Source organism: Sinohyriopsis cumingii, chromosome 17 (genome assembly GCF_028554795.1).
Source record: "Sinohyriopsis cumingii isolate HCF-2022 chromosome 17, ASM2855479v2, whole genome shotgun sequence".
NCBI lineage: Eukaryota > Metazoa > Mollusca > Bivalvia > Unionida > Unionidae > Sinohyriopsis > Sinohyriopsis cumingii.
Genome location: NC_142977.1, coordinates 22,031,349 through 22,043,790, shown reverse-complemented (window position 1 = coordinate 22,043,790; position 12,442 = coordinate 22,031,349). Strand labels below are relative to the sequence as shown.

General features: G+C 32.7%; 1 long non-coding RNA gene across 1 annotated transcript in view; it reads right to left on the bottom strand.

Moving 5' to 3' along the window:
* LOC149777912 (uncharacterized) overlaps nt 1–12,442 on the bottom strand; it is a 27,323-nt gene extending 14,881 nt beyond the window's left edge. Inside the window, exon 1 of the long non-coding RNA XR_016415482.1 lies at nt 12,099–12,442. This is a non-coding gene — a long non-coding RNA (uncharacterized LOC149777912). The remainder of the gene's footprint in view (nt 1–12,098) is intronic.

Below are 12,442 nucleotides of genomic sequence, written 5' to 3'. Positions count from 1 at the left end.
GATACACTCACTAGCTACATTCTCTATATACATTCTCTAGCTACATTCTCTAGATACATTCTCTAGATACATTCTCTAGTTACATTCTCTACATTCACTAGATACATTCTGTAGTTACATTCTCTAGTTACATTCTCTGGATACACTCACTAGCTACATTCTCTAGATACATTCTCTAGCTACATTCTCTAGTTACATTCTCTGGATACACTCACTAGCTACATTCTCTAGATACATTCTCTAGTTACATTCTCGAGATACATTTTTAGATGCATTCTAATTTCATTATTAAGAGGATAGACTAAGCTAACAGAGTACTAAAACCTAAAGACTCCCACGGATGAAGATCTTTTCAGCAGAAACGCGTTTCTGAAACTAAAGTCTTCAAATGATGCTAATTGTACAATTTTGTCACGGATATTGCGCAATGGTATAAAGGAAGCGACTTAGGGGAAATGCTAACCGATTTTTAGGGCATAAATAATCAAGGGGAAATTGTAACTTCATTGATCCTCAGCCATTATCGAAATAAATTTAAATATATTGTACATTGATACTACACATTTGGAAACGGTAAAAGAGGTAAAATACCATTTATTTGGGATGCCCTGCTTATTTATCTCCATTTTGCGAAATATCTTCAAGATTTCAAAGCGCTTAACTATAGCACATGCAATCTTCAATCTTCATTCCGAGAGAGAGAGAGAGAGAGAGAGAGATGGGGATGTAAAGATGACAGAGCTCCCGATTGCCCATAACACAATACAATAAAAGCCGTCTCAGAGTGCTTAGTTAATGGAATATGCAAAAGTACAGGCCACTGTTATAAAATACTTTCAGTTAGGTACTGAATAAAATAGACTTTCCCGTTTGGGCGTATCTCTTGACTTTGTGTGCCGCAATATTAGTTGTTAATGATGACCCGTAGATATTATCTAGGCATTTGCTTGGCGAATGCGACTTTGTTCAATCGGATTATAATACTTGGTTAGAGTTTTCAGAAACCTAATTATCTGAAGCAATTATAACATACTTGCGCAACCTTTTCTTTTACATAGAATAAATTTGATAACCTGTACTATTTTTCTCCTACTCATGTTAATTATTATACATGTCATTGGAACTTTATATGGCGATCATTTGCAGGACCATTATTACAACTTATTACAAGCCAGCACTCAATAGTATAATTACACTTACTTATTACAAATCAGCATTCAATAGTATAATTACAATTGCTTATTACAAGCCAGCACTCAATAGTATAATTACAATTACTTATTACAAGCCAGCACTCAATAGTATAATTACAATTGCTTATTACAAGCCAGCACTCAATAGTATAATTACATTTGCTTATTACAATAGTATGGCTTTATAATTTAGATGCGCTCAACCATAAACCTCTGACAATTTACATTAACAAAACATAAAACAATAACTGATATAGCAAACCTGATTTTTTTGTGATAATTATTTCACTATCATGTATACAAAGAATGACCTTTGAAATAACTCCTTTAAATAATGACCAAAAAAACGCAATAAAATAAATGGTATAAGTGGAACATTTTATTTTCCTAAAAATTCCATACTGATCAGGCTTTGTCCATATGACTGTAACATTACAATATAATCGGGAAGCTTTTGCTGAAAATGGAAAAATTTACGTACAAACTCTACAATCACCACTGGCAAGACCGAGACACTGACATATTTGCTTGGATTCATCCCACTTTATCTCTGTTAAGCCATAACGCGATTCTGATCACGTACTCCACGTGTCCCTAAAATTTGGAATTGTGTCGAGAAGGAAACCGTCAGTAGATTTTGCTGTGCAGAGTCCCCAAGACGATGAATGAAACCAATGGTTTAAATAAAGTCATGTTTGTTAGAACTGTAAAATGTTATAGTAGATTTAAGTCCTAATATTAGAATTAAGCAAAATAATCTTCCGTATCTGTTGAGAAACGAGATAGATAGGTTAGTGAACTGTTGCACTATTCTATATCGTCCGATCAAATGACAATACAATAAGTTTACAACAAAAATTCTAATCAATCTGAAGACACATCCGCTTTCAGACAATACACAACACTAAATGAAATGATACATTCTACTTTTCCAATAAATTTATTATTATTAATGTATTACACTACGAATGGAAAATTAGTGACGAATATTAATAACTTAGGTATTGAAATAAACAAAAATTGTTATAGAGACTAAACGACTCAGACATAAAATTTGTCTTTATTTAAAAATATACAGATCATGTATTGGTGAAAGAATAACATAATAATATAGGAAAACTTGGTTTAAATATGCCCTTTCACTGCAAAAATGTTATGTGATGCATTAAATTTGTAGTATGGCCTGGCAAATAGAACATTCTCAATAATTCCCACAAGTTGTTACGTCTAAAAACGAGCTAATTGTAATTGCCATTATAGTTACATTACATATGCTTGATCTACTTTGCATTGGAAGATGTCAATTTTCGAAAATAAAATTGGTATACAATATAATTTAAAATGGTCTGAGTTTGTTTCAGGCACACACACATATATTCATAAATGTTCGTCATGGATCAGATATCAACCGAGTGTTTGAACATTTGAGTAGAGAAAGGATTCACAAACCTTCATTTTATCTTTATAAATTCCCAGGTATAAGTTATATTTCTCAATGCAGTTTCTACTTATTTCTGCCGATGTTGAGTAGACGACGTATAAAATCAATATGTTTGCTTTTAGCTGGTTTCCGTCAAAGAGTATCTATATGTGCACAGACAAATCCCTTTAAGTTCTAAGTGACAAACGTGATATGTACTTGACCGCAGAAAAATCCTCCGTAACGGTCAGACATAGGTGTAAATGTAGAGAAGTTTGACATATAATATTCGTACTCAAGGGAGTGTGAATACTACTGCAAGTACACAGTATATATATATATATATATATATATATATATATATATATATATATATATATATATATATATATATATATATATATATATATATATATATAGTTGAACAAATAACATTATCGTACAGGTGAGAGAATATTGTATGTATGTACATATGTATGTATGTAGGCATGTTTTACGAGACTGGTTAACTCATAAACTCTTAGTAAAACTATTTTCATGACCAGAGAGAGAGAGAGAGAGAGAGAGAGAGGGCGAAGAAGTTCAAACTCTCTTGAAAGAGGTGCCACTTTGACAACAAAGGTATGGCTACATCTGGAGAATTTGGCGAGCGGAGGTACGGGATGCTGTAAAGACAGAAGTCTCTTTGAGTTTCTGGCGAAGAACTCTTTATTGAAATACTCAACATATAAAATTACATTACAATACCAATCTACATAAACTTAAATTACAGATATGAGGGATACATATTAAACTGCAACATTCCTTCACTTACCAACTAAATACATTTGTATAATTTCTGCCATTTGGAATATAATTCAGATAATTAAATTTAGAAAGATTCACGATAGCTAAATAATTTAAAATTCAATATTTCAGACTAATACCGTAATTGAAATATATTTTACTGAACTTAATCTAAAATGTCAACATATTATTTAAAAAGTATTTTATTTCAAAATTAACTATTTCTGAGTATGAAGTTGGTAACGAAAGTTGTTTTGTTTCTCGCTATAATCAATAATATAATTACAAGTAAATATAAGTTCTTCAAACAATTAAATTTTCCAATACATTATATTAAAGAATAGTAAAGAAATATTAAAAAAATCTAATGGTGCAACGTACTGATGTTAGATTAACATCCTAACACTAAAAATCCTTATACTATATGAAAAATTGTACATAGAAGATACTTTTGCCTGTAAAGGTAGAAGTCTCTTTGAGTTTCTGGCGAAGAACTGGTGACGCTTTTTATATCAGTTTCTTAGGACAAGCCAAATATGGATATACTGGTTCTTGTGGTTCGACATAATCTCAAAGTGAGGTTTCATAGTTTCTTATAGACCATTGTCAGGGTCTATCTGCGTCATTAGGTAGACAATTCTGCTGGATCAGCTCATTTACTCATCTAGAAAAAATCTTTGGAATTCGTCTAGTTCATCTAATTACACAACTTACCGACTGTAGTATTTTGTGCTGACTTATGATACAGGGGAAATGTGTATAGAGTTTTGCCTTTGCTCATAAGGGCGCAATCTTTATTAAATAGTATATAATACCGAAATAAATGGATTTAATCTTAATATATTTTAATAGAAAATTACTTTCAATGTAATTTAGTCGAAAATTGCTCTTTATCTCTTTATACAATTTAGAGAAAATTTCAATCTTATTACTTTTACGAAATCTTTCTTTCCTCATATATGTATGTATGTATGTATATATGTATGCATGTATTATAATGTTATTTTTGTATTCATAACAAATTTGTTAATATTAATATCATTTCATGTAGCATCCATTGATAGCACCATCCGTTCTGTTTAGTAAATATTGTAATTCATCCTCTCATCTCTCTCTGTTTCACACAAATTTTACATTGGTTTGCCGATAATTGCATTTTATATAAATTTTGGGTAGAGTATATTTGTGGATGCTTTTCTAACAGAAGGGACAAAAGGAGGAGGCGATGTTGGTTATAGGGTAGGGGCTGAGATTGGTCCTATTCTATATTTGACACTGCTGCCTGCCCAGCACTCGACCACCTACTGTTTTTATAGTTGACTGGTAACTATTTTAGAGGCTTTTCAACTTTGTTTCAAAAGTTGCTAGACTGAAGTCCAGCAGTTTATGGAAGAGTTTCTGAGAGTTAATTGTCTGTTTAAATCTCTCTTTGTTATTCGATACTTTATCACCAACTGTGATTTCAAAGTTCCAGGTATGCTGTTTGTTTTTATGTGCTCGATAATATAATAGGCAGGCCATTAGGTGTGCATGTGAAAGTGTATTTTGTAACGTTCTCTCTCTCTCTTTCTTATTGTTGTTTAACCATTCCAATTAGCACCTCCCTTTCTCTCTCTCTCAAACTGAATTGTCATTTAGCCTTGTAATTGTGTGGGTAAAAAGATGACAAGGTTGTATTCCTCTTGTTTTTGAAGAATACACGATGCATGTAGTCAGTTTTGCATACGAATAAAGGAGTTTTGGTATAGGAGTTTACAGTGGATGAGACGGAAATCATCATGAACTCGAGCCAAATACAACTCTCTCTCTCTCTTTCTCAGACCATGTGTAAACATTAATTAACATACTGTGAAATTACACTGATCTTGGGAAAATTGTGCACAAGAATTAGACCCCTTCTCAACTCACCCATCCCTCCGACTTTTTTCTTCATTGGTATTAAATTGCTAGCATATCACCGCATTGTATTTGTTCAACGGTCTACAAATGGCTCTCCAAGATTACAGACGTAGACAATGTATCTCACAATTTCTAACCATTTATTTGACTTTTCAACTCTCTCTCTCTCTTTCTTTCTCTCTGTGACATCCTAATTGATTTATACTTAAAGTTAAGACAACAAGTATTGTTCATAGTTTTACTGTAGTAATCTGTTCACTTGATAGTGAATATCGGACAAGCATACACTATCAGTGTTGAGCAGGGAAGTAAGTGACGCACGCGTATATCTATCTCTCCCCCATCTCACTCTCACATAAACTTGCACACACAATACATAACTGTAAATACCCAAAAGAAATGAGGTGTCTTCCACAAATATAAACATGAACATATATTTTTGTATAATACTACTATGTCATATATCACTTTGTGTAGTTGGTACTATAGGCATATACGTCATGGTTGCATTAAGTAATACATGGAACAGAAAGTACTAACGAACGTTGTTGAGTCTAATTTGTTCTTGGGGTTGCTTTTGTGTTTTTGAGCCTAGAGTTTCAAATAAATTTAACTTGTTATAGTTCAATTTAAATAAACTAGAATATATTTTCTATCAATATCTGAGCTTTTGTGCAGTATAAAAGAATTTTTTTTTTATCTTCTATATTTTTACGGGTAGAAAAAGCTTTTATCTCTAGATATTGTACAGCTACATGTATTTGGCATGGCTATCTCTTTATATAATACATTTAATAGCCCAAGTATGCATAACATCAAACTATTTATTTTCTCACTTTGAAAAAAGCAACAAAACAAATTAAAATGATTATAACCCAGTCTATCTGTCTTGCATCCCCTTCGACATCCTTGACCCACCCCTCAACTGCTGGCTTAAAAAACAGACAACATATAACCACTGCAAACAAATGCATGCATATCAAGCACATACACAGGTTCTTTAATTTCATGTACCTTCAATTACACAAAATTAACATGTCTTTTTGCGGGTGTGTGTAAACAATCTTCTGATAATTTTAATAGCAGCAGGATCCCAGGAAGCAGACAAACTCTTTCTGGCCGAAGTAGTGCGCCAAAATGCATGCAGTAAGTCTTTACTGGCAGATTGCCTTTAATATCCAAACATTTAGCTTTCTGATATAATTGGACCGATTACCAAAGGTTAGTCATTATTTATGATCTTTAAAATATTTGGATTAGGGTTTTGCGGGAGGGTACTAAATTACAAGCAGTCCAGCAAACAGCTAAGCAGCTAATTAGCAGAGCTGGCTGGAGAAAATGAATATGTGAAGTGGCCAATGATGACATTAGTACTTATGAGCTGAGTTGTTAGTATGCATGTGAAAAGACTATGTACTTAAAGTCTGTGTGTGGTAATGACATTAATTGATCGTAATTATAGCATACATATTTAAATATGACGCACTCACTTCTCTTTGAAAAGATTAGATCTCCTACAAAGTAAATTCTTTTAAGTTTTGATAATAATTAATATGGGCCATTTCCAATTGTATGTGGAAGGATGATATTGGGCATGTCGATCCAGTCTTTATTGACAACATAATTATTATTTTCGAGTGTGCTGTCTTTTTTCTTTTGGGTAAGCAAGTTATTTTTTCTGACTGGAAATCAGTGGTATTATACCTTTTAAACAATAACTTCAAACATTAAAATAAATGTGCTGATTGAACCACAAATGACAGATTTCAGTATTAACATATTAACCCTGGAGGTTTTTGTCGTGTTCGCTTGAAATCGAGTAGGAAACACATTTTGAAATGCTATTTCTGAATACATACTAAGACATTAACTTCCTGGTGATTTTCAAATTACCGAATCGTGTTAGAAACATCAGTTTTCATTGGCTATTTGGCTCGCACATGAGCAGATTGGTAAAAGTCGTTCTGTTTTTGCTTTTGGCTTAATGGATCCATTATTTTCTTACCGAGACCACTCTTTATTCAAAATGCCCATCTTATCCTACTTTATGCAAAGGTTCATCTGTCTGTTTGCAGTTCATACCGGTCTGCCTTAGATCTGAGACCAAAAAGTCTAAAATCTGGACACAAAATCTGGACCACGGGCGAATTTTGGGTGGAAAACAATCTGCTCCATAACTGAGGTTTTTCCGTCTGTATTTTGTAGAACTTACAGATTATTTGGTATCATTGTAGCGCTACATCTGTCTATCATTCTATAATACCACCCACTTTAGTGTATCATGCATGCCTTTGACACTACAGAGCTGGGCAGTAGGCTACTACCTCCTGCCACATGAACTCGTCGCCAGGGGTTAGTGAGTTAATGGTGTGGAGAGGCACTCACACTGGCAAGCTTTATCAATCAGCTATCAGTGCGTTGGTCTGAATTGGTTGGGCATTACGATGGGCATAAAAAGATCTGCACCAACAAAAGCGTTAATCTGATTCATGTGTGGTATACACACGATTGTTGTTGATCTGATATTATTGCTGAATCAAAAAGATGTCTTCCTTGCATATTGTGAAGAATGAAAATTATTCAATTTTTGGAAAGACAGAACAAGGTACAAGACTTATTCAAGAAATAGTTCTATACACTTATTTGAATCAAGTCAAGGTGAGTGGCATATATTACATTCGTATGACTTTTGGACATGTTTTCTAAACGCTGCCATTTTCCCTCTAACTGTCAAGCTATAACATTATAATCAATCAGTTGTCCAGATCTATATGAATATTTATTGATGATAACAAATAAATAACTAAACTGGACTAAGATGTTTGAAAAGTCGTAAATTATTTTTATTAAATATGGTCGCTAGTGCAGCAATGTTTTATTTTAAAGAATGATAGATAATGCAAACTAAATTGTAGTTAATACTATTTCAAAGCAATTAACATTTCAAATAATAACAATAATAATAATGATAATAATGATAATAATAATCATATTAATAATGCTAATATTAATAATAATAATAAGTTTGTAATTTATTTTTCAGGCAACGTTCGTTAAGGAAGGGAAAAGTGCCTTTTGGTCTGAGTAGGTATTGGAGATCAAACCAAGATCCAGTCATGATATGTGTGTTGTCTCGCACAAACTTCGTTGAAAAGTGGAAGAAAAATGGAATATGCATAATATAGACTAAGTTTAAGCATGTTTCATTTGCTATATCCTGTACTGTACATCAACGAATTCTTAATCAAACTTAAAATTCTATATTTATAAACACAAGTGACCGCATAGCATTTCTTTAAATTCCGTCAACACATAATTGTAGATTTCCTTTAGTTTTTACAGTGTCTGAACATGATATATTCCGGAGTCCAAACAACAATAGCGATATCTATCTATCTATCTATCTATCTATCTATCTATCTATCTATCTATATATATATATATATATATATATATATATATATATATATATATATATATATATATATATATATATATATATAACACATTCAGTTGCAAAGGCAAGGTAAAAAGACCAAAAACGTGATACCTCAGGTTTAGGATAGAACAGAGCTTATGTATGCTTCTTTGATGTAGGTGCTATAAATAATCTGAGTGTCTTTCTTCAGGTTTATGTTGGTTGCATAGCAAAACGTTGCAAGGGGAAATGCCTTTATGAGATTGCGTCTCGAAACCAAGACCCCATAAATCTATTGAGGTTTTCGATCAGCTAAACCAACAAAATATGCGCCTTGCTTGTTCCTGAGACATATTCATCAAGGCACTCAAGAACTATATCATTTCAATCTACTTACTTATGCTGAAAGAATATTTAAAATGTTATATATACATATAAGACCCCACCAATCATCACAGACAAAAGATTTGCTACCAGTCCGGATATCAAACTATAGCAAACACTAAAAAGGTATATTACCACTGAAAACAATCTGAGACAATGCATCAATCGGGCTACTGTGAGAACTGTATGAAGATCCTAATGTTTGACCTTTCAGTCTGCATAATTTTCTCAGTTTCCATTTTAAAGATAAATCTTATTGTAGATTCATTTGCGACCAAATAATGTGTTTTCTGGTACACAACATCAACGTGTCTGGCCAAATGGCAGTGTAAAAAATAGAAGAAACAAAAATATAGCTGCCAATCAAATTTGATCTATTTTCCGTGGTTTCTAATGATGTCTTATTTAAAATTTTAATTGAAAAATATTTTATTTATTACGCGTAAGCATTTCACTGTGACATAACATTTTACGTTGAACATGTTTCTTACGCCCTTTGGGATAACTCATTTTATAAATATATGCAGTTCACATGTATGATTATATATCTATACCACTTTAGCGTAGCATAACCTTAGGTGTCAGAAATCAAGTGTGCATTTGTAAATTAGTTGGAACCAAGAATTGCAAAGTGGATCTGAAGGTTCATGTACAATTCAAGTATTATAATTGTTAATGCACAAAATCAAAGTTTTCTTATCTGATGTTTTAATATATGAGTTCTACAATACCCACCAAATACAGTATATGGTTCTAGATTGTTGTACATTCTTGCAGTCTTGCAGGATCACACCATTAACATTAAGCCATTTAGTGTTACTGATACAGCCTGGGAAGCTATATAGGGTAAATTGGTATCCTTCCGTTTTGATTTAAAAAACAGATTTACATATTTAAATAATATTAAAAATGCTAATACTTTTAATATATTTTAACTCCCTTTTGATACCAAAAATATAACTGTTGATCAAATAGCAATTCCCAGTAAATCTACACATATACGCAAATATATAATATAAAATCTAAATTTGGGAGTATTCAAGAATGATGGGAGTTTCTAAATGAAGTAAAGTAAAATACAGTTTATGTTATGAATTATGGTTATTCTCTTCTTTAGTACTTTGTACGTGTAAACTCAAAATTATGCTTTTTATTTATTATTTTAGATTATTCCATTGCAATTGCGGAGAATATCCAATAAATGCATCAGAGACACTGCCGAATGAATCTGCACTGAACTAAAATTTTAGCATTTTATCCTAATGATAGATTTGCATAGATCTAGATGCCCATTTGTTCCTTAAATGAAATGTTGTGGGTTGTTAGGAAATACCACTATGATAACCCATTATTTTGGAATGTCTATTGAGAAACTTGATTACATGCCAGAGTTGCTCTCTCAAAATGAATGTGCATATTTGTTCAAATATATTGGTAACAAACTTGTAAATAAGTGGAAATAAAAAATAACTGAAACGGTCAAAGAGAGCAGATTTACCTATGTGGAAACAATTTGTCACAAATTTTGTTTTAGAGCATGAATATATGAATACCAATCTTAAAATATTGGATGCATAAAACTACTAGAATAATATTTGGAGAGAAATAATAAATCGTGCCCTATAAATGCAGTGCCAGCACCGGGCCTAACAACTTTCTCTCAAACGTTTTCCCTTCAGTTCGTTAGAATGATGGACGTGAATACCAGCCAACAACACTGAGAAGTCAAACAGGCCTAAACATTGACTGATAACACGACATTTGAAATTAAAGAATACTTTTTGAGCAAAATAGAATGATTCAAAACGCAATTAAGAGAAATGAATTTGTGAATGAGTACAAGGACGAATACGTAATTACCCAATAAGTAATTACCCAGTAAGTGATTACCCCAAATACTTAATAAGTAATGAAGAAGAATATTATTCATAGATTGAAAACGTAAATTATCTAATAAATTAAAGAACTTTACTCATAAAGCAATTTAAGACCTCCCCAGCATAGATGACAAATAATAGAAAGGAGAGAGAGAGAGAGAGAGAGAGAGAGATTTGGTATCTTAGCCACAATGATTTTTATAATTAATTATTATGTATTGTTTATTATAGGTATGAGGGGAAGTTTAGAACGATATCTGAGATGATACATATACAGTTGCAGTTTGGTTTATGACCCTAAATTTTATCAAGCCAGAAAGGCCCTAAAAGTAAACAAGATCTGAAGAAGAAAGGAAAAGGAAACAAACCCAGAGCTGTCGAGGCCGTCATTGATGATGACATCAATAAACACCTTGAATAATTGCTTTTTGGTTCTCACCTCGCCATCAAGTTTACTGAACACTTGATGATTTGACAATATTTTGCACATAGGGGTACTGGGAGGGGGTGACGAAAAAGGAAACATAAGGTGGCGAGAAATATTATTTAAAGCAAGATTGCAACAATAAGATGTAATATTAAAACTTAACGAGAGGCAGACGAATACACTGACAGTGGAAGACTTAAGAAACATAAGAACTGACAAACCAATGTGCTAACCCTCAATTTGAAGACATATATCCTATAGCTCTCCAAAAACGCTTTACAAACACAGGTCTAAGTGATTTTTGTAACCCTGACCATACATTTTATCTTGCCCCATTAACTCAAGTGCATGTACCTGGTCCAAATGAACAACGATTTTTACGGACACCAACTGGGGCACGAGAGCTTAATTTAGTAATGAAACATTATGTATTATTTGATTTGACTTCCTACCGCATTAGAAATTTCTAGCGTGAGAAAATATCTATGTCAGAAACAAATACATTCCAGACTCTGGCTACATACCTCACTGGCAACAAACATCCTAACTTTCTCAACAACTACAGAATACTTAGTAACAGCTAGAGATTTGTTATTGAGGACCTGGTTTCTTCTAATTTAGTTAAATATCCCCAATATGCCTAAGCTGAATCGAACATGTACCTGCCATAATTACTGCCAAATAATGCACTTACCAGTCAGAAGGACTCATTTATCCATCCACACGTTTTCCTACAGGCGGATTTCCTTGTAGCATATCCATCCACTGCTGATATAAACACCTGCCATATTCGCAAGATAGAAAATGTAAATTTTCCAAGAGACCATGACCTTGAATATCCAGTTATGATTATCCTCTGGGGTCTATATCTAGAAGGATTTTCATACACGCGGGTAATTTTACAATCAATATAATTACAACACCAGTATGTCACAAACCGTTTCACCTCCTCCAAAGGAAAAGAGAGTTATATACGTTAATGACACACATATCTAATCACACATGAATAATCCAAACACGGTCACTCATAATACACGT